A 26862-nucleotide genomic window follows, 5' to 3' on the forward strand; every position below is an offset into this window, starting at 1 on the left:
AAGCCAAATAGTGTTGTCAACTTGTTCAAATGTAAAACAAAGATGTTCTAAATTCCTCATACTTGGATGAGTACCATATGCAAATGGTACAAAATACAAAAGGTATAAAAGATACACAGGAAAAAGCAAGACTTCTTTCTAATAATGTCCCTCAGTCCCGGTTCTGTTCCCTGGGAATAATAACTGTTTACTAGTTTCTCATGTGTCCTTCCAGAGATATCCACATTTATTAAAGCATATGTATTTGGGAAGACTGAGTTGATTTATTCCTGAAAGGTTTGGTAGAATTCTCCTGTTAAATCACCAAGGCCTCAGTAGAAGAAAGTTATTCTAGGGTACCCCGGAGGTTTCCTGCACTGGTGTTCCCATGTGTGGCATAAACCTGAGGGCATCATGTTATGAGGAGATGGGGGCTGCAGTGACTCGCAGGATCAGGAATTTCAACCTAGAGAACTGAGCAGAATGGGAAATCAACAAGATGAAGCCCCCTCCCAATCCCAGACACCCCTCTACCAACAGCCTCCTGCAAGAGCAGATTAGTTTCTATCCAGATTAAGGGAGAAATTGCTCATAAAGATGACAAGCTGCTGTCATTTCTAAAAGATGTGTATGTTGATTCCAAAGATCCTGTGTCTTCCGTGCAGGTAAAAGCTGCTGAAAGATGTCAAGAGCTGAAAGAATTCAGATTGCCTTTTGGCCATCACTTTAATATGATAAATATTAAGATCATTCCCAAAGGCAAAATTTCCATTGTAGAAGCATTGACACTTCTCAATAATCATAAACTTTATCCAGAAACATGAACTGCTGAGAAAATAGCCCAAGAATACCATTTAGAACAGAAAGATGCGAATTCAGAAGTCGAAATCTTCCCTCCTGAAGACAAGAAAGCAATACAATCAAAATGAAGAAAATCACAACAATTTCCTATGTGTACTTCTCATCCTGTATATTTTCTCATTTTTCACATATTAAATTGTGTTAATTACCATGTGTTTAATGCTAATTGTGAGAGCATACTCTTAATATTTATTGACCTCCCTGACTTTTCAGGATTGCCATAGAATGTATTTTGTTTTCTTTTAATTTGGCATAGGCATATTTTATATGTACATGTCAGCATGACTAATCAGTACATCTGTACCTTTATTATAAGTAAAAGAGCGTGTTATTTTAGGCACATCATACCAACTTTTAAATTGGTCATATGGCCCCTTGGGAAATATCCTGAATCCCTCATTTAAGTTTTACTGTCCAGTTTAGGTGTTTAGTTCATTCTTCATATATGATAGTGAAAGTAAAAGCTTTCCTGACTCTTAAGACTGTGACATTTTCTTGTTAGGGAAAGAGACTTGATAGTGAGGTAGACTAACAGTATTTCCCAAATAAAGGCACACAGGAAAAAATTACGAATCAGTAGAATCTAATTAAAATTACCACTCCAGGGAGTAAGAAGTATCGAGGATTTATTTTATTTTGAATTGGTTTTAAGTATGGAATAATTGTTTTTACAGTTATAAAAAGTAATTAGTGGTGTTTACAAAATGTTGGGAATTTTTGCTTTGACAAACAAATAGGTAAGTCCCATGGCCTTCAGAGAGGCAGGCAGCAGTAGAAACTTTCGAAAAAGTAACATTTCTCTGGATTTAACATGGAAATAGAAAAATTTAAAGAATAATTAAATAAGAAAACGATGGTAAATGAAATTTAGTGATTATATATAGTTTTGGATGTTAATGCTAGTTGAGAGACGAGAGAAAAAACATCAAGTAGGAGCAGAGAACAGGATCATTGGAAGGGACCTGAGAAACTGCTGCTTCATCCATTTTAGCAAACTTACGAGCATACCATGTACCAGCACTAGGATCTTGAGTGAGATTGCGTGAGTTTAGCTCTGCCTAATATATTACTATTGTGGGATCTTTGGGAGACTGTGTATCCTCTTTGAGACTGAATTTCTTCTATAAAATGAGCATACTGCTACCTTACTTAAATTTAAGGGTTATCATGAAGATAAATGAAACAGTAAAGGACTACAAAGGGCCAAGCAAATATGAATTATTTATGCAGTGGAGAAACAGGCTCCTGGGGAGAATATATGATCTATGGTTCTGTAGTTTATGACCTAACCAGGCCCAGAATTTAGGTTTTCAAATCCTAGTAATGAGTTTTTTCTGTTGTGCCAAAAAGTAGCACACCTCAGGAGAGGGAAAATGTGTGTACTGTGGGTATATTGGGGTTATCAGTGCTTCTGAGGGAAGACAGGCATCACTACTTCCCAGAGATGCCCCTGGAAATGATATAGAAGATGCTGAAGAATTCAACATGATGACGGAAGGAGGCATTTGTAGTAATGCTAAGAACAGAAAAATGGACTAAGTGGAAAATTTGTAAGCATGTCTTTGAATGTAGATTTGTTATGTGAACAAACTATATACCTAGTTTATTTTTGGTTTAACATAATAATTCTTTTGAGAAAACATGAAATAACTACTCAATATAAAACACATTTTAAAACTGCTATAAATCAGTCAAAACTTTATTCCTTTTATCATAATGGTCACTATTTGAGTCACTAGTGCTATTTCTGAGCCATCTCCTATTGGCATCTACATTGTGGTTAGGCAGCTGTTATATGGTTTCACATGACAAAATAAAGGACTTCCTATATCAAAAAAAAAAAAAGAAAGTTATTCTGTGCTAATAGTTTAGATTTTCTAGTTATCTAAAGTTAGTATTTATTTTTTCAATTTTCCTAGAAAATCATCCATTTCTTCTAGGTTCTCAAATTAATTTGCACAGGATTGAACAAAATATTTTCTTAGGATTCTCTTCTATTTTTATCATTTCCCCATTATTTCTTGGTTTATGCTCTTTCCTGTCTACTTTTTGATTTTATAAACTTAATATCATATTTTTAAAAAATCAGCTCTTTTATTTAGCTGATCAATTTTTGTCTAATTTATAACTTTTATTCCCTTCTGCTTTTTTATGTTTATTGATAATTTTTCTAACTTTGAGTTAGATATTTAATGGAGTTATTTTCTTTCTTCATTAAGATAAGTGCCTCTGAACTCTATTTTAGCTCCATCTCACAAGTTCTGATATGTAGTGTTTTCATTATGCTTTTGTTTTAGATTTTCTATAACTTGTTTGGTTTCTTCTGATCTAAGAATTATTTTAGTAGGAAATTTAAAATGTCCAGGTGATGATATTCTTTTTCCTAAGTTCTACTTTTATTGCAATGAGATCACAGAATGCTGTATATATTTACTTTGCCTTTTGAAATTCTTTGAAATTTTCTTTATGGTCTATTTTTGTGAATGTTTTATTTGACATTCTTAGTTTTCAGGATACAAAGCTTGACAAATCTCAAATATTGACTTCATTCATTATTTTATTTGGGTTTTCTTTCTCTTAGTTGTTGTCCACTTGATCTCTTATGAACTAAGAGAAGTGAATAAACATTCTTATCACTACTATGTAACTATTATTCTTTATATTTTCTGTAGTTTCTGCTTTATGGATGTTTAATGCTATACTGTTGCTTTGAATTATTCCTCATTGCCTTATTTAAAACTTTTCCACTAAATTCAATCTTGTCTGATAGTAAAGATATAATCTCTACCTTTTTCTTTGTGTTTCCCATGTTTTCCATCTTGTCTGTGTGATTCCTCATTGAGTCTATTACCCTTCTTCTTCTTCTTTTTTTTTTTTTTTTTTTTTTTTTTTTGAGACAGATTCTCACTCTGTCACCCAGGCTGGAATGCAATGGCTCAATCTCAGCTCACTGCAACCTCCACCTCCCAGGTTCAAGCAATTCTCCTGCCTCAGCCTCCCAAGTAGCTGGGATTACAGGTGCCTGCCACCACGCCCAGCTAAATTTTTTCTTTGTTTTTTTTTTTTTTTTTTTTTTTTTTGTATTTTTAGTAGAGACAGGGTTTCGAGCTCCTGCCCTCAGGTGATCCGCACGCCTCAGCCTCCCAAAGTGCTGGGATTACAGGCATGAGTCACCGTGCCCAGCACCCCCGCTTTCTTCTTTATACCCTAGGAAGGCCAAGAAAGCTCCTGCTGCTAGTACACAAATCCTATCCCATAAACTGGGCATTATTGGTTTTGCCCCCGAGAAAGTTCTGCCAGCTTTGTGTGAGATCTGCAGCCGTGAGCATTTTTAACTGCATTTATCATTCTTCCTCACATTTTGTAGTCTGGAGTTGTGCATATATCTTTCTTTGAAGATAGGGTTCATGTTTCTACCATGTTGCTCTCCCAGTGCAGTTGGATAATTTGTAAGGGAGAAGGAAAATAATGCTGTAATCTTTGTTCTGTCATTTTAAAAATCAGAATCTAGAATTTATTTTTTGCCAATTCTCCTCCTCTATCCCATACTCTATGTCATGCTTTCTGGCCAAATGCTATGCTGTTCTGTGCTCTGCAGATGTTCTGATGTTCTAGATAACAGTATGTTCTGGTCCTTAGTCCCCTAAATGTGAATGGCCTATCTAATATAGTATAATAGTTCAGCTTTCCTTAGTTCTGATGACCAACATTATGCATATATTATCTGGTTCCTTGAAATTCCTCCCATAGTTTCTTGGCTGTTCTACACTGTCTATATCTATCTCTCCCAGAAATTTCTGGAAATCCGACTCTTGTCTCTAACTTGTATCTCTCTCTTCAGTTCAGTTTAGTCTGCCTGAAAAAATATTTTTATCAGGCAGTTCAAAGCTGCTGCTAAACCTTAAGACAGAACCATAGCTGGGCCACATTATGTACTCAATAGTGTTTCACCTATTATATACAGAGCCCTCTCCTGGGAATTGGTGAGGCACACCAAGATGAGTGCTTCAGGAACTCAAAATCTAATAGGGGAGAAAGAAAAAATATTGTTCTGAAGCTATTTTGCTAAATGCACATTTCCATGTAGTCTCCTCAATGCCAACGTGTGCTATTAGTGTTAGCCATCTTTCTCTGAGCCCTCCCTGTAATGCATCACCTCTCTTAAACAATTAGGATTATATACGTTACTTTTTCCTATTCAAGGTCAATATATTCTTGGGTGGCCACAAAACTGCTATTGTTCATCAGTCCTTGCCTTGGTTACAGAGCTAAAATAATAAACACTGAACTCTTAGAACAGCTGTATAAATTAGGATCCTTTGATCACAAAGAATAGAGACTCAGTAAAGTTGTCTCAAGTATCTGTGTGTGGATGTGCATGTGAGAGGGGTAACTGGGAACAGTTATTGTAAGGTTTCACATGAAAATAAGGAACAAAGGTATGTTTTGTGGCTAGGCCTTATGGGAACTCATGGAAAGTAGTTTAACCAGGTCTCATGAAAAGTATAGGAACACAGATGGAGAATTTCAAGTTGTTCAGAATCCAATAGATAAGTAATGATGTAATTAGTTCTTTATCCCCTTGGCAGCAATTTGTTGACCATCCTCTTCCCCCACAGATACAATTTAAATATATGTATCTACCCCCACCCCTACCAACACACACACACACACACATAAACACACACACACACATAAACACACACACACACACTTGTAAAAAAGTTCATGACTTAGCTCATACTTACTTGTCACTCTTGCTTATTCATGGCTTCTACTGACTCATGTCATTTTTTTTTTTTTTTGAGACGGAGTCTCGCTTTGTCACCCAGGCTGGAGTGCAGTGGCGCGATCTCGGCTCACTACAAGCTCCGCCTCCCGGGTTCACGCCATTCTCCCACCTCAGCCTCTCCGAGTAGCTGGGACTACAGGCGCCTGCCACCAAGCCCGGCTAATTTTTTGTATTTTTAGTAGAGACGGGGTTTCACTGTGGTCTCGATCCCCTGACCTCGTGATCCGCCCGCCTCGGCCTCCCAAAGTGCTGGGATTACAAGCGTGAGCCACAGCGCCCGGCCCATGTCATTTTTGTCTGCCTCTTTTTCTGGTTAAGCAGTTGGTGTTTGCTCCTATCAAATAATACTCTCTATTTCAAATTAAAAATTTCCTAAGAAAGAACATCTGATCAGTCCACTATGTCATTATCATCAGTTAGATAAAACACTTGTACTAGGTCGTTAAATCTGTCAGCCTTCAAGCTACCTGAATGCTTTAGGTCAAATGTTCTGAGATGTGGTCAAGATGGTAAAGTCATGCAATATAGAACATGGCCATCTATATGTATCTAGCTAGAGTTGGTATCCTTAGCAAGAGGCTACAGGTAGGACCCCTTAGGAAAGGACTCTGGGTATACAGAAACTCCTAGATTTCACCTATCCAATATAGTATAATTGTTAAGCTTTCCTCAGTTCCAATGATCAACATTATGCATTTTATCCTAGGTTCTCTATGATTAGCAAGAAACATTAGTCTTGTGAAACAGATATGCTCATTTTATTGCATTTTAAGTATTTCTTTTTTACTTACACGTAATCACTGCCAAGATAAATGTCCATATGCTATACCACCAAAGGCATGAGAACTTAGCCTGGCCAGCTAGAAACTTTTTGGAAAGAGCTATATCAAATAGCTACTACTGCTAGTTTTCAAGGGGTTAAAGGGATTAATATATCTACTTCTATAAACAGACTATCCATTCACTAGGGTCAAGCACTAGTATACCTAGCAGAAATTAGGGCTTACTTATAATTACATTTCTGCCACCTAAGACCACACAGACAAAAGATTTTTTTATTTCACTTTTGACAAATCAGCACTGAATTTAGGTCTGCTCATAACAATTCCTATGAGAATAGCTTTTATTATCATCCTATAAAATGGGAAAGAAAATAATTCTAGATGCTAACAATGCCATCATTCTAGATTAGGGGTACACTAGATTAAAAGAATAAACTCCTTTTGTTTTAGAATTTCAACCAGGACACAGATGTAAACTTCAGCCTGGCCTGGCATCTGAACTGAGGCAATAAATGCCATATTTGGCATAGCATTTGTTTGCCCAAATCTAACCATATGCCACTGGAATTGAAGAGGAGGCAATTCTCCACAGGGCCAGAATGTATTCCTTTAAAGCTCTCATGGGGGCATGCTCTTCCACCTGTCCCTGTGTGTGAGATTTGCCCAATTCTTGCAAAACTATAAACTCTACCAATCATAAAAATAATCTGATAATTTTTTAGAGTACACAAGTTGAAGATATATTCATCAAACAAAGGTGATAACAACTTAAGATCCTTACACAATAAACATCATAATGAGAAGTTTCTCATAAAAATATTTTCAATTTCCAGGTAATGACCTATATCTTATAGACATATTACTGATGTGGTTAAAAATAAATTCTTTATAGTGAATAATACAGAAAATTCATTCTACAAGGAACTTTTTTTTTTTTTTTTTTGAGACCAAGTTTTGCTCTTGTTGCCCAGGCTGGAGTGCAATGGCACGATCTCGGCTCAGTGCAACCTCTCCCTCCTGGGTTCAAGTGATTCTCCCACCTCAGCCCCCCAAGTAACTGGAATTACAGGCATGCGCCACCACGCCCAGCTAATTTTTGTATTATCAGTAGAGATGGGGTTTCACCATGTTCGCCAGGCTGGTCTTGAACTCCTGACCTCAGGTGATTTGCCCACCTTGGCCTCCCAAAGTGCTGGGATTACAGGCATGAGCCACTGCGCCCCGCCTGGAACATATTTTTATTAGTCAGATACATACCACACTACTTTCAGCATTCATTTGGTTTTCATCCAAGGAGTTACAAAGCACTTATAATATCATTTTGCCAGGAATCATGCTGGGTGTTCAGCATAGGGAACTGAATTTACCTCATACCTTCCCTCAAGAGAAGGAGCGATGAAGCCAACAACGCAAAAAGACTGATAAGTAAATATAACAGAAAACAATGTCAGAATATGTCTAGCTGGCTAATCCATTGGCCAAAGATACAGAGGGCACATTCTGGCTTCGGCAAGTCCTATCAGAGATATGTCACACTTTGCATATTCTCAAAAGCGTTTACCTCAAGAGATACTATGAAATCTACTATCAGATGTACAAAGGAAGAAAACATATTTCTCAACTTTGATTTATGATTATTTTGTATCCCAGTGTAAAAACTTGATTATTAAACTGGGCAAGAAGAGAGAGATCAAGATTGTCATCAAGTCTCTGTTTTACAATGAGGGTGCTATTAGCAGGTGGAAAGAAATAGCTACAGAAGAATACATCTTTGAAATGAATTACTGGGTCAGACAGAGGGAGAGAGAAAAACAGATTATCTGATATGGAGCATAGAAAGAAAGTATATCCTTCAACTCCTCTCTCATACCTCAAACATCTTAGCTTCTCTCACTCCCTGTACAAACCTCCTAACATCCTAATCTACTCAATTTGCCTGGTCATGTATGACAGAAAATACATGTTGAAAAAAAAGAGAAAAGAAATGAATGGGAATAAAATTATGTTCTTGATACCACCTTGAAATCAAATTAACATCTTTTAATATATGCTAGCTGCTGAAGCAGTTGAATTACAGAATCTGAATGATTTAAAATAATAGTTTATTTTTTTGTTTATGCAAAGTTCAGATGGCAGAAAAGTAGGCATGGGGATTCTGAACCATGCAGTCATTTTAGGAATTTCAACTGAAGGTGGTTCTTTCACCCTCAATGTGTGGCTTCCGAGGTCACTTTGGGTGCCAATATCCAGTTGACACAAGGGATAGACAGCATGAAAGCTGCATAAGGAATTTTTTTTTTACATAACCAGACCAAAAGAAGAAATATACATCACTTTTATTCCCATTCCTTGGCCCAGTCTCAGTCACATGCCTATACTAATAAAAATGAATTTTTATTTCACGTTTCACAATTCAGAACTGATTTTAGTTTGCTCATCACAATCCCTATGAGAACAGGTTTTATTATCATCTTATAAAACAGAAAAGAAAATAATTTTAGAAGCCAGAGGAGGCTGGGAAATATAGTCCAGCTGTGTCAGCAGAAAGAAAAGAAAATAGATTTGGTGAACAGTTAGCCAATCTCTGCCACAGTGTCTCTCTCCGAATATTTTACTTTATCTGCAAATTCATCCAGCTCTTCTGTCCCAGGAATGTGAATTTAAATGAATGGTGTATTTATTGCATTGAAATTCTACTTTAAAAAATTTGCCTCTCAGTGAAATTTACTATAAATTGAATTGCCTATAAAAGGTAAATTTTCATTATCATTACATCCTGACTTGTTCGATTACAAGTTCAACTAACTAAGAATATTTTAAAAACCTCTTTAGTTTTATTATATCAAACAGTGGTACCATCTCCATTAGCATTCTTTATTTATCAAACTTAATATTTCTAAAACTGAACTCTTGATCATTCCCCCCTCCAAATTTCCTCCTGACTTCCTCAGCTCAGAAAAAAAGACTTCTGGACAAGCAGTTTTTCAAGTCAAGTGCTTAGGAATAACCCTTTATATTTTACTCACTCTCAAGTCTTTCATCTAATTTATCAGCAGGTTAGATACATTTTACCTTCAAAATGTATCTTTAATCCATTCATTTCTTCCAGTTTCCTCTAATCCAAGTCATATATCCCTCTCACCTGGATTACTGCTACAGTTTCCTCTCTCCTTCCATCTTTAGAGAGGAACCCTTCAAAAGATTTGCAGGATACAATTCAAACTCTTAACCAAGGCCTTCAAGGACCTGCATGAATCTGGTCCCTGGCTTCATCTCCAACCTCATTTTCCAGCACTTATTTTGTTCTATGTGTACCAGCCTTTTATTTTTTTGAAAAAGGCTAAATACCTTTCTTACTGAGGGCCTTGCAATATAGTATTGCTTGTCTAGAGAGTTTTATGCTTTTCTTTTTATGATGAAATGTATTTGCATATAAAAATATAATTGATATATATGACTCCCACCCATTCAAGCACTAAGATTAAGACAGGCAATTATCCCAACAGCATGTCTGTGGGAAGAACAGGTTAATGGGGGGCGGCGGCGGGGGCGGGGATGGGCTTTTTTCTCCTAGTTCACTTACTGAGAGAGAAGTCTTTGAGAGTCCTGGCTTTGCCTTTTGTCTCCTGCACAAGATCTATTAAAGCCCATGGTTTTGGCCACGAGGGATTGGCAAATGCCCAGAGAAAAAAAACACAGGTTTAGAATTTACTTTTTTTTTTTTTTTTTTTTTCAGACGGAGTTTCACTCTTGTTGCCCAGGCTGGAGTGCAATGGTGCCATCTTGGCTCACTGCAACCTCCGCCTCCCAGGTTCAAGCGATTCTCCTGCCTCAGCCTCCCAAGTAGCTGGGATTACATGCGTGTGCCACCACACCCTGCTAATTTTGTATTTTTAGTAGAGAGAGGGTTTCCCCATGTTGGTCAGGCTGGTCTTGAACTCCCAACCTCAGGTGATCTGCCCGCCTTGGCCTCCCAAAGTGCAGGGATTACAGGTGTGAGCCACCGTGCCTGGCCTAGAATTTACTTCTATATCAGGATTCAGACTTTCTCATAATTCCTGGCTTCTAAAAATGCTCCTTATTTTCCTACTAAGCCACACATTAAAAATTTTTAATTATTTTAGGCAGAACTTATATTGACATCTAGTCTACTATTTTTCCAGAAATACAAGCTCCTCTAAAAGCATACTTAATTATTCCTCTTTAGCTGGTTAGCTCCTATTGGTCTGTTAGGGCCTCAACTTAAAATATCACTTCCTCAGAAAAGTTCTCCTTGATCATCATTCCTCAATCTAAGTTAGCTTCCTACTATTTTCTGTCTTAAAACAACTTTCTGTTTCCTTTTGTAACATTTATCACAACTTGCGATTTTATATTATTTTTGTGTTATCTGTCCCTTCCATTATCCTGAAAGCTTCAGGAGGATAGGAATATTTTCTGTTATGATCATAACTGAATGAACTGCCTACTGCAGTACTAGGACCTAGTGGGTACATAATAAGTGGTAAAGATTAAGTGAAAGAATGAGTGGATGCCATGTAAATGATCATACTGCACTAGAGTAGTTTTAAATTCTGTTACTGGGCTGGGTGTGATGGCTCATGCCTGTAATCCTAACACTTTGGGAGGCTGAGGCAGGTGGATCACTTGAGCCCAGGAGTTTGGGCAACATGACAGAACCCTGTCTCTAATATATATATATGTGTGTGTGTGTATATATATATATATATGTGTGTGTGTGTGTGTATATATACACATATATATACATATATACACATATATACACATATATATACACATATATATATACACACACACATACACACACACATACACACATACACACACACACACACACACACAAATTAGCTGGTTGTGGTGGCATGCGCCTGTAGTCCCAGCTACTCCAGTAGCTGTGATGAGAGGATCTCTTGAACCTAGGAGGTTGAGGCTGCAGTGAGCTGTGATCACACCACTACACTCTATCCTAGGTGATGGAGTGACACCCTGTCTCAGAAAATAAAAATAAATACATTATGCGACTGATAAATACTGGCAGTAATAATCAACTTTTAAATTTTGACTGCCTTCAGAAAATATGTAGTAAAGTGTAAGATTAGTACAAAAACAGTGAGTAAAAGAGGTAGTAAAGCAAAGACTCTGAAACCATACTGCCTGGATTCAAAATTTGGCTTTGTCATTTATTAGCCAAGTAGCCTTCATTAGGGACTTACACATTCTAGGTCTGTTTTCTGATCTATATAATTGGGTCAATAAGAGTATTTACTTCATGGTGTTGTGATGATTAAATGATAAACATGCCAGGCATACAAGGAAGCAGGACATTATTGCTATGGTGGTTGCTATCACTACAAAGTTATTGTTAACCAATGCACTGCTTTCAAACAAAAATGGCAAACAGTGTAGAATCATAAGGGAAAAATATGTAGGAGTGGCAAGCTGGAGAAAGGGACCTGGGGCTACAGATGTGCCAGCAAAAGTCATGAACACACAGAGACAGCCAGGAGGAAGGTAGCCAGTAGTGGCTGTGGGTGTGCCCAGTGTCAGCACATGGATGTAACTGACATAGAGGTCGTGGGAGAAGGGGCTGCTGGAGGGAGCCTGAACTGGGTCTGTGATCTCCTTTTGCAACATGCTCATAGCACTTAGTTCCTAAGATCCATCACCAACTCTCTGTGGGGAAGGATATCTTTGGATCTGTTTTTGGGCGCAGTTCATCCAGAATAGTGGGGAACATCAGCCAAAGAGGCAAAATTAAGTTGTGCACCTTTTGACAGCAGCAAGTATCTCCAGGCATTAAAGGCAAGTTTTGTCTAATGTAGTAGTTTTCCTGACAAATGCAGTACTCTACTCATGGACCTCTTTTTTCTTTTCCTTTTCTTTTTCTTTTTTCTTTTTTGAGATAGAGTTTTGCTCTATCGCCCAGGCTGGAATGTAGTGGCACGATCTCGGCTCACTGCAACCTCCACCTCCCGGGTTCAAGCGATTCTCCTGCCTCAGCCTCCTGAGTAGCTGGGATTACAGGTGCCTGACACCACACCTGGCTAATTTTTGCATTTTTTGTAGAGACAGGGTTTCACTATGATGGCCAGGCTAGTCTCGAACTCCTGGCCTCAGGTGATCCGTCTGCCTTGGCCTCCCAAAGTGCTAGGATTATAGGCATGAACCACCGCACCTAGCCTGGATCTTATTTTTCAAAAGACAAAATACTAGATCTTTTGAATTTTCTTTTGTATTCTTTCTTGTTTCCACCGCATTGTTCTCCAAATACTGAGAATGTATTACATGATCTCCTCTCCTTTGCTTACCCCCAACTCCACTCTCCTACCTTAGGTGTTAGATCAATCTAAAGTTAAGTCACTAGAATTTGGATCTTGTGATATTTCACTGACTATACAGGTCTGATTATTTTATAAGGAACAAAGTTGTAGCGTTTTATCTAGACATAAAGCTAGTTCTTTTTTAGTCACCTAGAGGTTCTACCCATGAACCTCCATGAAAAATTTACATTAAGATGAGTCTAAATATATTATCCATAGAAAGAATCTAAGGTTATATCTGTTGGGATAAAATGACTAATGCTGAACCTTGAGATGAATTAAAACAAGAACAGATTAACTAGGGCCAATCAAAGAGTCTGTCTATAGCAAAACACTGAATAGTTAGGTTGATATTATATGGAAAGCTTTTGTTTGGTTCTCTCATATTTTCAATTGGTCAGTGTCAGAGAAAGAATTGCCAGTTGTCCTTTCTTTAAGACAAGGTGGACTCATCCTCAGGAAAAAAGGGCAACATTTACCCTGAAAAACCAATTGTAATATTCAACTTTAACTTCCTATTTAAATTGGAATATATGAATTTAAAGGTCAGCTGCTGCTGTATCTTGGCTAAGAATGTAGGTACTTTGGGAGACTCGGAGTACTCTCTTAGTCTTTAATTGCAATATTCTCAAGTGCTATTTTCTTAAGAAAGTGTTCATGTTAATTTTGGCAAATATATTCTCTTCCTCCATTGATTTATGTTGTCTAAAACATTCTTTTTAGAGTTAGCATTGTTCAACAGAACAATGAACCAGCACAACCAAAAGATACCAAAGTATTGTCAAATTAAAATAAAATTAAATAAACAACATTGAAAATTTCCCTCAAATCTCCTATAAATTATTAATAACCATGAGGTAGACAACTTAAACAATTTTGAGCCTCCTCCGAACTCTGGAAACCCACCTTTCTGATGTATGATAGAATCAGTATCATAGGTTAGATGTTCCTTGAATCAGAGTATCTCTACTCAAATGTTATTACCAATTCATAATCATCTACTGTTTCTGCTATCAGAGATCCTAAACTGATGTCAGGTTCACTCATTCATTGGTTTTGTGAAGTATTTTTGTTTTGTTTGAAAAATAACAGCTCACCAGGTGCGGTAGCTCATGCCTGTAATCCCAGCACTTTGGGATGCCGAGGTGGGCAGATCACCTGAGGTCAGGAGTTCGAGACCAGCCTGGCCAACATGATGAAACCTTGTCTCTACTAAAAATACAAAAATTGGCCAGGCATGGTGGCACATGCCTGTAGTCCCAGCTAGTTGGGAGGCTAAGGAAGAAGAATCACTTGAACCTGGGAGGCAGAGGTTGCAGTGAGCCGACATCGTGCCACTGCACTCCAGCCTGGGAGATAGAGTGAGACTCTGTCTCAAAAGAAAAAAAAGAAAAATAACACCTCATGGCAAAAAAAAAAACCAAATTATATAAAAGGAAATTATTAAATCACATTATAAATAAAAATAAATAGATTAAATTAAACAAAAAGTATTAACGAGTAAAAGCAAATTTTATTGAATGGGAAGGAAGTCTCCTTTCCACACCAGACTTTCAGCTCTCTCCTCAGAAACTAAGCTAGTTTTTTTTTTGTACTGAAACACAAATTTTCCATGCATGAATGTGGCAGATTGTTACAGGAATGGCTTCTAATCAGTCATGACTCCTGGTATCCCTTTCCCTTGTGGTATGTTTGAAACAGCTTGATAAAGTGTTTGTGCACTGGATCTTGCCTTCTTGAGAACATGGATCACAGTATTGTGAAGATGCTGAGCATGAGTAAGCATGGGGAAAGAGGGGCCCTGTTCTAAGCTGTTCCAACAGTTGAATGCTACCACATGAGTGAATCCAGGAGATACCAACAGAAGAACCACCTAGCCAACTCACAGAATCACGAAAAATATTGTTGTTTTAAACCTGTAAGTTTTGGGATGGTTTGTTATACAGCAATAGATAATTGATACAATGGGCAACCATAAATATGCAGATATACTCATGACAGTCTTTGAATTTATGAAGAAAATAAATGGATAATTATGAAATGCATAAAAAATTGTACATCAAAATATAAAATGTGATTATAACTTCATACATAAAGATGGAAATAACTAGTCTATCATTTGTGATCTATTAGTAATTATATTACATTAGTAATTACATTAGCAATCTTTTGACTATAAACTCTTTTAATCTGACATTCTACTCTGTTTTAAAGTCTGTGGCATATACATCTTAGCCTCAATTCTTTCAACACAGTTATTTTGATCACACACGACTAAGAAACTTATACAAATGAAACTTGAAAAAACTTTTAGTATCCTAAAATCACTGTATAATAATCCAAAAAAATCTAATAGGGATGAGGGAGGGCATCTGGTTAGCCACAACATCAAGGAAGAATGATGACCTTCTATCTAAGTCTTAACGGTCTGGAATGGTGGAAAATTCACAAATTTATATTGCATGAGCTCTCTAAGCTACACAGTATAATAAACACCACTCTTAAAAGCAAAATTCAGACAGATTTCACTTTTTATTTCATTTTTCTATAGGAATAAACCTGGAATACCACTCAGTGTAACATTTGAGGATTTTCCTGTTTATTATCAGAAATATTTTCAGGGAAAATGCAAAGCCCAATATTCTTCATCTTTTATAAACAGGGTTTGTTACCTCAATAAATATAAATAAATAGTAGATGGACTCCTTGATTCATCTACTATGCTAGGTGTTGGTTCAGGCATCTAGGGAGGGGCAAGGAAGAGTCACAGCCTTGAGGACCTCACAATGAGAGAAACTAGAGTCATAATGACTATCTTGGTTGTACACTAATTATGGACTACATTGTGCCAAGTTTCTTATTTATATTATCCTATTTATAATCTTGATAGCAATCCTATTTCATAGAAAATAGGATCTCCATTTTACAGAAGAGATAACTGAGGTACAATAAGTAACTTGCCAGAGATCAAACAGCTACTAATTAATTGGAAAAGGCTAAATTTAAACTCCAACAATGTGGCTTCAGAAAACCACATTCTTAACGCCAACAGTGGTGCTCTAGTGTAGGAATTGCCAGAGTCAGAATAAATAACAGCCTAGGTTTCCAGAGCAGGTGATGTTTGACCTGCAACCTAAAGGGTAAATAGGAGTTTGCTTGACTACATAGCTACAACAAGGAATTAATTTAGCCAATGCTTCACACATGTGTTTAATTTAATTAATTCTTACAACATCTCTGTGCAGTAGGTATTAGCCTTGTTTCACGATGAGGAAACTCATACTCGAAGGAGATCAAGTAACTTTCTCAGGATCACTCAGTAAGAACTGGAGCCAGAATTCAAACCTAGACTTGTCCACTCCCAAAGCCTCTGCCTTCTCCAGGCACTCCACAGACAGAAAGCAACCTAGGCAGCAGAAACAGGATGTGACAAGGCCATGGCATATTGGTATGAGTGAAAGGGAAGTGTGCCAACCTGAGGTGTGTGGGATTGTCTTGCAGGTAACAGGGAGCTTCAGTGTCCTCTGAGGAGTGATAAACTGAGGTTAGTTTTCCAGACAGACAACTCAAATGGTCGCATGCAGAGGAAACTAGAGGGGACAGAAACCAAAGCCGGAGAGACCTGTTATGAGACAGTTATAGCACTCCAGACAAGCAATGTCAGGAACCTGAAACTACAAATTCTGATGGCTCTAAGAAGATCCTACTATGTCAGACAATCTTCAAAATGTTTCCTTCACAGAAGCAATGTCTGCCATCTGGCTTCTTAAATAATGGCCATCCTAAAATTGGGTCAAAATTTAGGGACAAAAGTTTTTATGTAAATAATTCTAGAAAGTAAACTAAGTACCTGTGTCCTATATAGTATTCAACATATGTTGTTGCTTAAAATACTCTATTATAATACAATATAGACTTTCTTCTACCACTGGACATTGTGCAAAGATACAACTTACTTGCACAATTCACTGCCTCTCTTTCAGGAAAAGAGAGGAATAAGGCAGGTTGTGGTCTGCATAACATAGGATACAATATAAAAGCAGGATTATAAGAAAGTTAATGCAACAAGATCATACTAGAACAGGGTATATAAGGTAAATTAGAACTTCTAACAAGCTATCATGCATGCCAGAGAAAATTCCTTGCCAACCAAGTGGGCTGATAGAAGTGGAGGGTGGAACTGTAAAAAAAATAGGATCTTTTAGATCATCTGAGAGTTTAGGAGAAAATGGGTGATGTTGGGTATGCTGACAAAAATAGGAAACTGTCACGTGTTATAAGATATTGGAGGTATAGCTCAGAGCTGCCAAGCAAGATTCACGTTCAGAAGAGAATGTTTTCAGAGAAATTGAGAAGAAATGTGCACTCAGTTACTATGAGAACAACACTGTTATGGGGTGAATTGTGTGTCCCCCAATTAATATGTTGAAATCCTAACTCCCAGTACCTCCAGTATCTGTATTGGGAGATAAGGCCTTTAAAGAGACAATTAAGTTAAAATGGGTCCTTAGGGTGGGCTCTAATCCAATATGACTGGTGTCCTTATAAAAAGAGATTAGAGCTGGGCACAGTGGCACATGCCTATAGTCCTTGCTACTCAGTAGGAGGCTAAGCCATGAGGATCGTTTGAGCCCAGTAGTTCAAGATTGCAGTGAGCTATGATCACACCTGTGACTAGCCACTGCACACCAGTCTGGGCAACATGGTGAGACACCATCTCTTAAAAAAAAACAAAGAGAGAGATTAGGACACAGATAATATAGACAGAGGAATAATCATGTGAGGATACAATGAGATGGTGACCATCCCATGTGGAAACCAAGAAGAGAGGCCTCAAAAGAAATCAACCCTGCCAACATCTTGATCTTGGACTTCTAACCTTCAGAACTGTGAGAAAGCAAATTTCTGTTGTTTAAGCCTCCCAGTCTATGCATCCAACCAGCCTAAACACATATGAAGAAATGCTCATCATCACTAATCATCAGAGAAATGCAAATCAAAACCACAATGAGATACCATGTCACACCAGTCAGAATGGCTTTTGTTAAAATGTCAAAAAATAAGATGTTGGCGAGGCCGCAGAGAAAAGGGAATGCTTATACATTGTTGGTGGGAATGTAAATTACTCTAGCCACTGCGGTGAACAGATTAGAGATTTATCAAAGAAATGTTGAATTACTATTTGAACCAGCAATCCCATTACTGGGTATACACGCAGAGGAAAATAAATTGTTCTACCAAAAAGACACATGTACCTGTATGTTCACCACAAAGCTATTCATAACAGCAAAGACTTAGAATCAAGCAGGTGCCTATCAACGGTGGACTGGATAAAGAAAATGTGGTGGCTGGGCGTGGTGGCTCACGCTTGTAATCTCAGCACTTTGAGAGGCCGAGGCAGGTGGATTACCTGAGGTCAGGAGTTCAAGAGCAGCCTGGCCAACATGGTGAAACCCCATCTCTACTAATAATACAAAAATTAGCTGAGGATGGTGGCACACACCTGTATTCCCAGCTACTCAGGAGGCTGAGGCAGGAGAATCACTTGAACCCGAGAGGCGTGAGGCAAGATCGCACCATTGCACTCCAGCCTGGGCAATGAGAGTGAAACTCTGTCTCCAAAAAAAGAAAAAAAGAAAACTGAAATCACCTTTTCTGCAGCAACGTGGATGCAACTGGAGGTCATTATCCTAAGCAAACTAATGCACAAACAGAAAACCAAATACTACATGTTTTACTTATAAGTGGGAGCTAAACATTGAGTACACCTGGACATACAGATGGGAACAACAGATACTCAGGACTACTTGAGGGAGGCAGGAAGTAGCCAAGAGCTGAAAAACCACCTGTTGCGCACCAAGCTCACTATCTGGGTGAGAGATTCCTTTGTACTCCAAGCCTCAGCATCTTGCAATATATTCATGTGACAAACCTGCACCTGTACCCTTGATTCTTTTTTTGTTTGTTTTGAGACAGAGTTTTGCTCTGTCGCCCAGGCTGGAGAGCAGCGGCACCATCTCCAGTCACTGTAACCTCTGCCTCCTGGGTTCAAGCGATTCTCCTGCCTCAGCCTCCCGAGTTGGGATTACAGCTGGGATTACAGGCATGCTCCACCACACCCAGCTAATTTTGTATCTTTAGTACAGATGGGGTTTTGCCATTTTGGCCAGGCTGGTCTCAAACTCCTGGCCTCAAGTGATCCACCACCTTGGCCTCCCAAAGTGCTGGGATTACAGGTGTGGGCCACCATGCCTGGCCACACCCTCGATTCTAAAATAAAAGTTGAGTAAAGAATCCTTCCAGTGTGTATTTATTTTGTTCGGGCATCCCTAGAAAATGAATGCAGATGTAAAACAGCAGACATGAGAAACAGAAACAAAAGTATGACCTCTTCAGGAACCAATTTTGTAAGAAACTTCAGCTAAAACTTTTCAGGATAAAAGTAGCAAGAGTTAGTAGGAAGTATGGTGACTCTATGGGTTAGGGATAACAGAATAAGGCAGTGCCTGGAAAGGCTAACACACTGATAAATCCGTTGAACTTGTGCCACAATGAGAACGTGACGCTTCTCCTAGCCTAAACTACTATCAGAACACTGTTTTACCACCTCTTTATGTCGTTTGTACTCCAAGATTCCCTCACATTATAAAAATCAAAAAAGCAAAACCAATAATGAGTATTTAAAAGAGACTATATTAACTACATATACAGTAATGATTTGGGTAGGAAGTGCCTCAGGCTAAGAAAAAAGGCAAAAGGTAGATGTTCTAGATGAAAGAAATAGCTCTGTTCCTCTCACAGGTTGAAGTAACAAAATCCCCAAGTCAGAGGGTTTGGCAATGAGAAAAGAATGCCCATTTAATCACAACTATTAACTACAGCAAGGAATATAATTTTCTCCTTAGTAGTTTGTTGTCTTTAAGTGGAACTTCAGAAGGCTTGACAAACAACAGTTGGAGATATGTGAACAACATTTAAAATATTTCGCTTTTTTTGGTTTCTATGGTCATTTACATGTTGCTGCCACCATTTCAAAAAAAAAAATTTTTTTTTAGGAACAGTAGGGGAGAGAGGAGGAGAGAAAAAGGCCCAAGAGTGAAATAAGCAATTTCTCCAGAATATTAATTAGATTTAGTTATTTGCAAGGTAAATGGATCTGAGTTGGAGAAATGAAAATATGAATAATTACTCAGTAAATCTAATATAATTATATTTTATATTCCCCAGAGTAGAGGCATTGGTATCTAAAACAGTTGTGCTTTAAGTGTTTAGAACACTAAACCCTCAGGATGCAATGGCCCAGCCTTCCTAATGTAACTTATCTGAAACACCTAAGACATTTAAGTTTATTTCTTATTTATTTAGAGACAGAGTCTTGCTCTGTCGCCCAGGCCGGAGTGCAGTGGCACGATCTCAGCTCACTGAAACCTCCCCCTCCTGGGTTCAAGTGACTCTCCTGCCTCAGCCTCCCAAGTAGCTGGGACTATAGGCGTGTGTCACCATGCCCAGCTAATTTTTGTACTAATATATATATAGATATGTATATATCTATATCTATATATTTTTTTTGAGATGGAGTTTTACTCTTTCGCCCAGGCTGGAGCGAAGTGGAGCGAACTCAGCTCACTGCAACCTCTGCCTTCCGGGTTCAAGAGACTCTCTTGCCCCAGCCTCCCTAGTAGCTGGGATTACAGGCACGTGTCACCACACCTGGCTAAGTTTTGTATTTTTAGCAGAGACGGGGTTTCACCCTGTTGGCCAGGCTGGTCTTGAACTCCTGACCTTAGGTGATCCACCCACCTTGGCTTCCCGAAGTGCTATGATTACAGGTGTGAGCCACTGTGCCTGGCCTAAATTTTGTATTTTTAGTAGAGACAGGATTTCACCATGTTGGTAAAGCTGGTTTCAAATTCCTGACCTCAAGTGATCGGCAAAGTATCCCAAAGTATTGGGAGGCAAAGGCAAGTATTACAGACATGAGCCACTGTACCCAGCCAATTTCTAATTTATTTTTACTGATACATAATAATTGTACATATTTATGGAGTACATGCGATATTTTGCTCCATGAATGCTATGTGTAATGATTACATCAGAGTACTAGGATATCGATCACCTCAAACATGTATCAATTCTTTTTGTTGGGAACCTTTTGAATCTTCTATTTTGAAGTACACAATAAATTATTAACTATAGTCACCCTGATGTGCTACTGAATACTATAACTTATTCCTTCTATCAAAGTGTATGCTTGTGTGCTCATTAACCAACCTCTCTTCATTTATTTTTATTGTTGCCTAACATAATGAAATTATTTCCAGTGAGAAGCAACAAGGGTTCAGAGGAATGTTTTCTTTTCTTCTGTAAATCGGATCCCCAAACACAAATCATGAAGCACACTTTAAACATAATGTTAATATGAATTCAAGTGATAATAAATAAATAAAATAATTCAAAGAAATGTAGACTCACGGTAAATGGTTGCGGGAAAATTATTGATTACTGCTGTTCCCAATAGTGAAGACAAGTTCTAACGTTATGGCAACTCTGATAGATATAAATCACAACTACTGGATAAAAGGTAATTGGCAAAACACTTCAGAAAGGTAAACAAAATATGGAAACTCTTATTTAAGAGCATAATCATCAGGTTTTGATCCATTATAAGACTGCTGGGCGTGAATTAGGTGCAGGGAAAAAAAGAAAACTTAAAGTTTTTGAAGAAAAATAAACTACTAGGTGAGATAGCAATTCTGATGTTCTTTTTGTTGTTAATTATGCATGGAATGCATATAGTTCCAATTTTGGAATGTCTATAAAGGCATAATGCTCTATTCCTATGGTTTACTATTTCTTTTTCTAAGAAAAGAGTTGCCCAAATATAAATCAATTTTTATATCCATTAGTTTACCCATCAGGTTAATTTTAAAATGTATGCATGGCTTTCTTTTTAATGAACTGCCAGAAAATGACTGGCAGAAGTAGGTACAGGGTAGAAATAAAATGGCAGAAGCAAATAAAGAAGACAAATGTGTTCTAGCTCAGGGGTCCCTACCACCAGGCAGTGGACCAGTACCGGTCATTAGGAACCGGGCCATGCAGAAAGAGGTGCCTTGTGGGAGAGCAAGCATTATGGCCTGAGCTCTGCCTCCTGTCTGATCAGCAGTAGCATTAGATTCTCATAGGAGCGTGAACCCTATTGTGAACTGCACATGCAAGGGATCTAGACTGCTCTGTCTATGAGAATCTAATACCCTCCCCCTCCACCATGGAAAAATTGTCTTCCATGAAAATGATCCCTGGTACCAAAAAGGTTGGAGACCACTGTTCTAGCTGATTAGGAAGGGCCACAAAAGCTGAGTTTTTTAAATGTGGAAGGTGCCTGATGCCTAAGCATCTGGAGCTCTGACCTGTTTCCTCTGCCTGTTATCAACTGTTTCAGAACATGTCCAACATTAACATGTTCCCTGCTCACTGGGAATAAAACAAAACAATACCCCAATCTAAGGTGCACTGAAGACTATGAGTGTTAATAGAAGTCTCAAAGGCAAACAGTGGCAAATGCTTTGATATAGAAACTACTTCATTATCAATTTTTTTTTTGTTTGTTTGAGACACAGTCTTGTTCCATTGCCCAGGCTTGGAGTGCAGCGGTGCAATCTCCGCTCACCACAACTTCCGCCTCCCGGGTTCAAGTGATTCTCCTGCCTCAGCCTCTCGAGTAGCTGGGACTACAGGCGTGTGCCACCATGCCCGGCTAATTTTTGTATTTTTAGTAGAGACAGGGTTTCACTGTGTTGGCCAGGTTGGTCTCCAACTCCTGACCTCGTGATCCACCCGCCTTGGCCTCCCAAAGGGCTGGGATTACAGGCGTGAGCCACCACACCCAGCTTTATTATCAATGTGTTAATTATCACATCTGTATCCTATAACATGATAACATTTCTCCAGCAGAAGATTATGATACTAAACCTAACAACTCAAATGTGGTTGTCAACATATAGAGGTCTTTATAGAAAAGGAACACAAGATGTGTTTTAATCAAAAGTGAATCTTTTCAATGGTGTACATAAAAGCACACATTTTAGATCCATGAAGTTGACAAAAACTTCTGTAGGACCTCAGTGCTAATTCAAAGAAAGCCTCTATTTCAGAGAGTACATTCTTGTTCACGTACAGCAACAACAGCCAGGAATAAATAGCAAGCAGCATGAAGAAATTAGAGGTAAATTGCTTTTAATGCAATTGTTCTTTACAGTTTTGCTCTACTGTGAAAGTTATTTTCAAAAACATTCAAATCCAGTTATGAATATGGAGGTCTTCGAAGAAAAAAAATTAAATTCTAGATAAAGGAATCTACCACTGTCTCATTAAAAACATGATTTGTGAGGGGTAAGATCAAATTGTATTTGCAACTTTAGGAGAGTAGAAAATAGTCCAGCACAATATATAGGTAATTGAGCTGGAGCAGAGCTTAGAATTTTCTGAGGCAAGTAGGTGATAAGTAACATCTTATCATTGGTAGCTATCTCTTTGGCACGGGGTAGGAAGACAATTTTGGTGTGTGAGAAGATGCTGGGTCAGGATTCTGTTTTTAACCATGAGTGCCCTTCCTCATTCCCTCATTCCCCCTACCTGCACTGCCTCTGCCATCTTTGTCTATTCCTCCCACAATGCATTTCCAACCCTTAATCATGTGATCAGAGTAAAATGGTAGTGATGGTGGCAGAATTATTAGGACAAAGAGAAGTAAATCATAGGAGGTGGCCATGAATGCCAAAATAGTAATTGGCATGGTTTTGCTGCGATCACTGGAAATTATGAGCACGGGGCAGTTTTTTTTTTTTCTTTTTGAGATGGAGTCTCACTCTGTCGCCCAGGCTGGAGTGCAGTGGTGCAATGTCAGTTCACTGCAACCTCCACCTCCCGGACTCCAGCAATTCCCATGCCTCAGCCTCCTGAGTAGCTAGGATTATAGGCACGTGCCACCATGCCTAGGGAAATTTTTGTATTTTAGTAGATACGGGGTTTCACCATGTTGGCCAGGCTCATCTTGAACCCCTGAGCTCAGGCGATCTGCCCGCCTCAGCCTCCCAAGGTGCTAAGATTACAGGGGCGAGCCCAGGGCAATATTACTTTCTAGTATCAGAAAGTTCTCTTTAAAATATATGAATTTTTGAGAAAAAGATGCTTTTTATCTTGGGTAACCCCCAATAAGGGAATTAATCTCCTCTTCCGCCATTCTTCCTGAGTCCAATAATTCTTTGTTCCCTTCTCCCAGGCCCTTTTCTTGTAGTCTTTCAGTCCCATCTATCTTCACTCTCTTTTCTATTAATTAGACTCCATTTCCCATCATGTCAACCACTCTCCTGCTATTAGCCTCATCTCCTCAACCCTGTGGTGTACCAGTGTCAGAAACTACCAGCTCAAAAGTGACTCTTAATATTCAGAAATTGAGTGGGGCGGTTAAGTCATTGGTGGCTTGAAATTTGGCCATGGTGGGAGTATTCATACCATGGAAATGGGCAAATGCTACAAATCAGGGATACCTCTTTCTCTACTCCCTCTTACTCCCCAACCCAATATACAGTTTATTAGCACAACTGCCCTGGCCCCATGTCCTTCCTTTGCCTCATATTGGCAAACCTCAACTGTGGTTAAAATAACCATCTGTCTTCTTCATATATACATTTGGACTACTAAATGTTTCTAAAGAAAATTACAAAACACTAGATTTTTGCCACTATGAACTCATAGTCTACAACAATATAGACTAGCTGTTCGTTTGAGTTTTTCCAGTCTAAAAGCTCTTCCATGTTTCTCAAAGCTGTCACTTTACTGCATTCCCTTCATCCTAGATCCTGTTTAACAGAAACAATAGAAAACTTCAAATGAAATATCCTCAATTTCTTCCTCACCAAACTACACATTCACCATTTTCCCCATCCTTCCCTTGCCTATTCCCTCCAGCTTGTAATGAAAGGTCCATTCTTTTGAGGTTAATCCCTTACCTCCTCAGAGTCCTTTTCCTGTTAATATATTTCCCTTTCTTTATTTAATCTTTAACTTTTCTCTTTCTGTGGGCTTTTCCTTCTTATTGGTAGATGAAGTGGTTTGGTCCCTGGATATCAACTGTCATCATTCTCTGAACTACAGTCACACTGGCCTTCTCCTAGTTTCTACAACTTACTATATTCTCTCCCTCTTCACAGGCTTTGCATATGCTGCTTTTCAGTCTGGAATACCTTGTAATCTCAGTTCAAGAATGCTTTCTCTAGATCATTGAGTCAAAGTCAGGTTCCTTTGCTCTTTGCTCTCATATATCTTCATTATATCTCTTCTGAACATTTATCTCACTCTGTAAGTATACATTTATTAAGGTGATTAAATTAACACTGTGAATTCCATGAGCTCTGAGAGCATATGTGCTTTTGCTCAATCTCATATTCCCTGGGTCTATCTGGTACAATGCCTGGCATATAGTAGGTGCTCAAAGAAGAAATTAAGATTCATTGGAAATTTTTTAGCATTAAAGACTCATCTTTCCCATCCTCCAAAAATCCATCTTAGTCTCAACATTCTCTTATCTCTCTCTCTTGTACTTACTCATCTCTCTCTCTCTCATACTTACTCTCAGGCTTGCTGACTATCTCTTTTTTTTTTTTTTTTTTTTTTTTTTTTAGAGACAGGCAGGGTCTTGCTCTGTCACCTGGGCTGGAATGCAATGACACAGTCATAGCTCACTGCAGCCTCCAACTCCTGGGCTCAAGCCATCCTTCCACTTCAGCCAGTCAAGTAGCTAGGACTCCAGGCATGTGCCACTATGCCCAGATAATTTTTGGAGTTTTTTTGAGACAGGGTCTCACTCTTGTCACCCAGGCTGGAGTGCAGTGGCATGATCTTAGCTCACTGCAACCCATGCCTCCCAAGCTCAAAAAATCCTCCCATCTCAGCCTCCTGAGTAGCTGAAACTACAGACACATGTCACCATGCCTGGCTAATTTTTTTTTTTCTTTTTTACTGGTAGAGACGGGGTTTCACCATGTTGCCCAGGCTGGTCTTAAACTCCTGGGCTCAAGTGATCCACCTGTCTCAGCCTCCCAAAGTGCTGGGATTACAGGTGTGAGCCATCAGACCCAGCCTTTTCAAATATTTTGTAGAGATGGGGTCTCACTTCGTTGCCCAGGCTGCTCTCAAACTCCTGACTTCAAGTGATCCTCCTACCTCGGCCTCCCAAAGTGTTGGGACTACAGGTGTGAGCCACCATGCTCAGTCCAATTACTGGCTATCTCTTCCATTTTCCATCCTCTCCCCATACTAACCTTCTTAGAAAAACAGTCTCATCTTCATTTCTCTATTTACTCACCTGCTAGTTATTCCTTGAATCATTTGCTTTTATTTGTCATAACTTAACTGAAACTACTTTCATTAAGACCATTAAGGATGTCTTTTCGTTAAATATTGCACAATAGCTACTTTCCACTTCTCAGTACCTTATACATGACCTCTAGGTACCACTGACACTTGTTCAACTCCTTCCTTCTTGAAAACAAACACGTTTTCCCTTAGTGTTCACAGTCATACTCTTCTGGGTTTCTTCCTGCCTTCTAGTCTCACCAGCTTCTATTCCCTCGTCTGTATTTTACATGTGAATGCATCTATCCTCCACCCTTCTCTCTGCTCATGGTATATACTCCTCTATAAGAATTCACCCACTCCCATGGTTTCAATGCTGATGACTCCCAAATGTCTACTTTTAGCTCAGATCTCACTTCAGTATCCACCTGCCTATTGGATATTTATATCTACTTGGATATGAGTTGTGGATATGTACCACGAACAACATATTCAAAAGTTAACTCATTATCTTTAGTGCTTATAATTTGTTCTCTTGTTTGTTTCCTTTCTCAGTGTGATTTCCACCAAGTTGCTTAAGTAAGAATCCTAAGTGCTATCGCTGGCTCTCTTTATCTGCCCTGATGCTCACATATAATCACTAAAATCTGTTAATTTTATGTCTTGAATGTCTCTGGAATTCATCCATAATTTCTTCAGCCTATTACAAAAACTCTGGTCTCTTCTCACCTAGATGACTGCGACAGCTCCT

At 38.6% G+C, this 26862-nt stretch overlaps 1 protein-coding gene and 1 pseudogene across 10 annotated transcripts in view; one reads left to right on the forward strand and one right to left on the reverse strand.

The window, feature by feature from the left end:
* Positions 1-26862, reverse strand: part of RABGAP1L (RAB GTPase activating protein 1 like) — an 830901-nt gene that overhangs the window by 144692 nt on the left and 659347 nt on the right. The window lies entirely within an intron of this gene.
* On the forward strand, positions 362-18799 carry LOC129397584 (NADH dehydrogenase [ubiquinone] 1 alpha subcomplex assembly factor 4-like; annotated as a pseudogene).

Source organism: Pan paniscus, chromosome 1, assembly GCF_029289425.2.
Source record: "Pan paniscus chromosome 1, NHGRI_mPanPan1-v2.0_pri, whole genome shotgun sequence".
Classification (NCBI taxonomy): domain Eukaryota; kingdom Metazoa; phylum Chordata; class Mammalia; order Primates; family Hominidae; genus Pan; species Pan paniscus.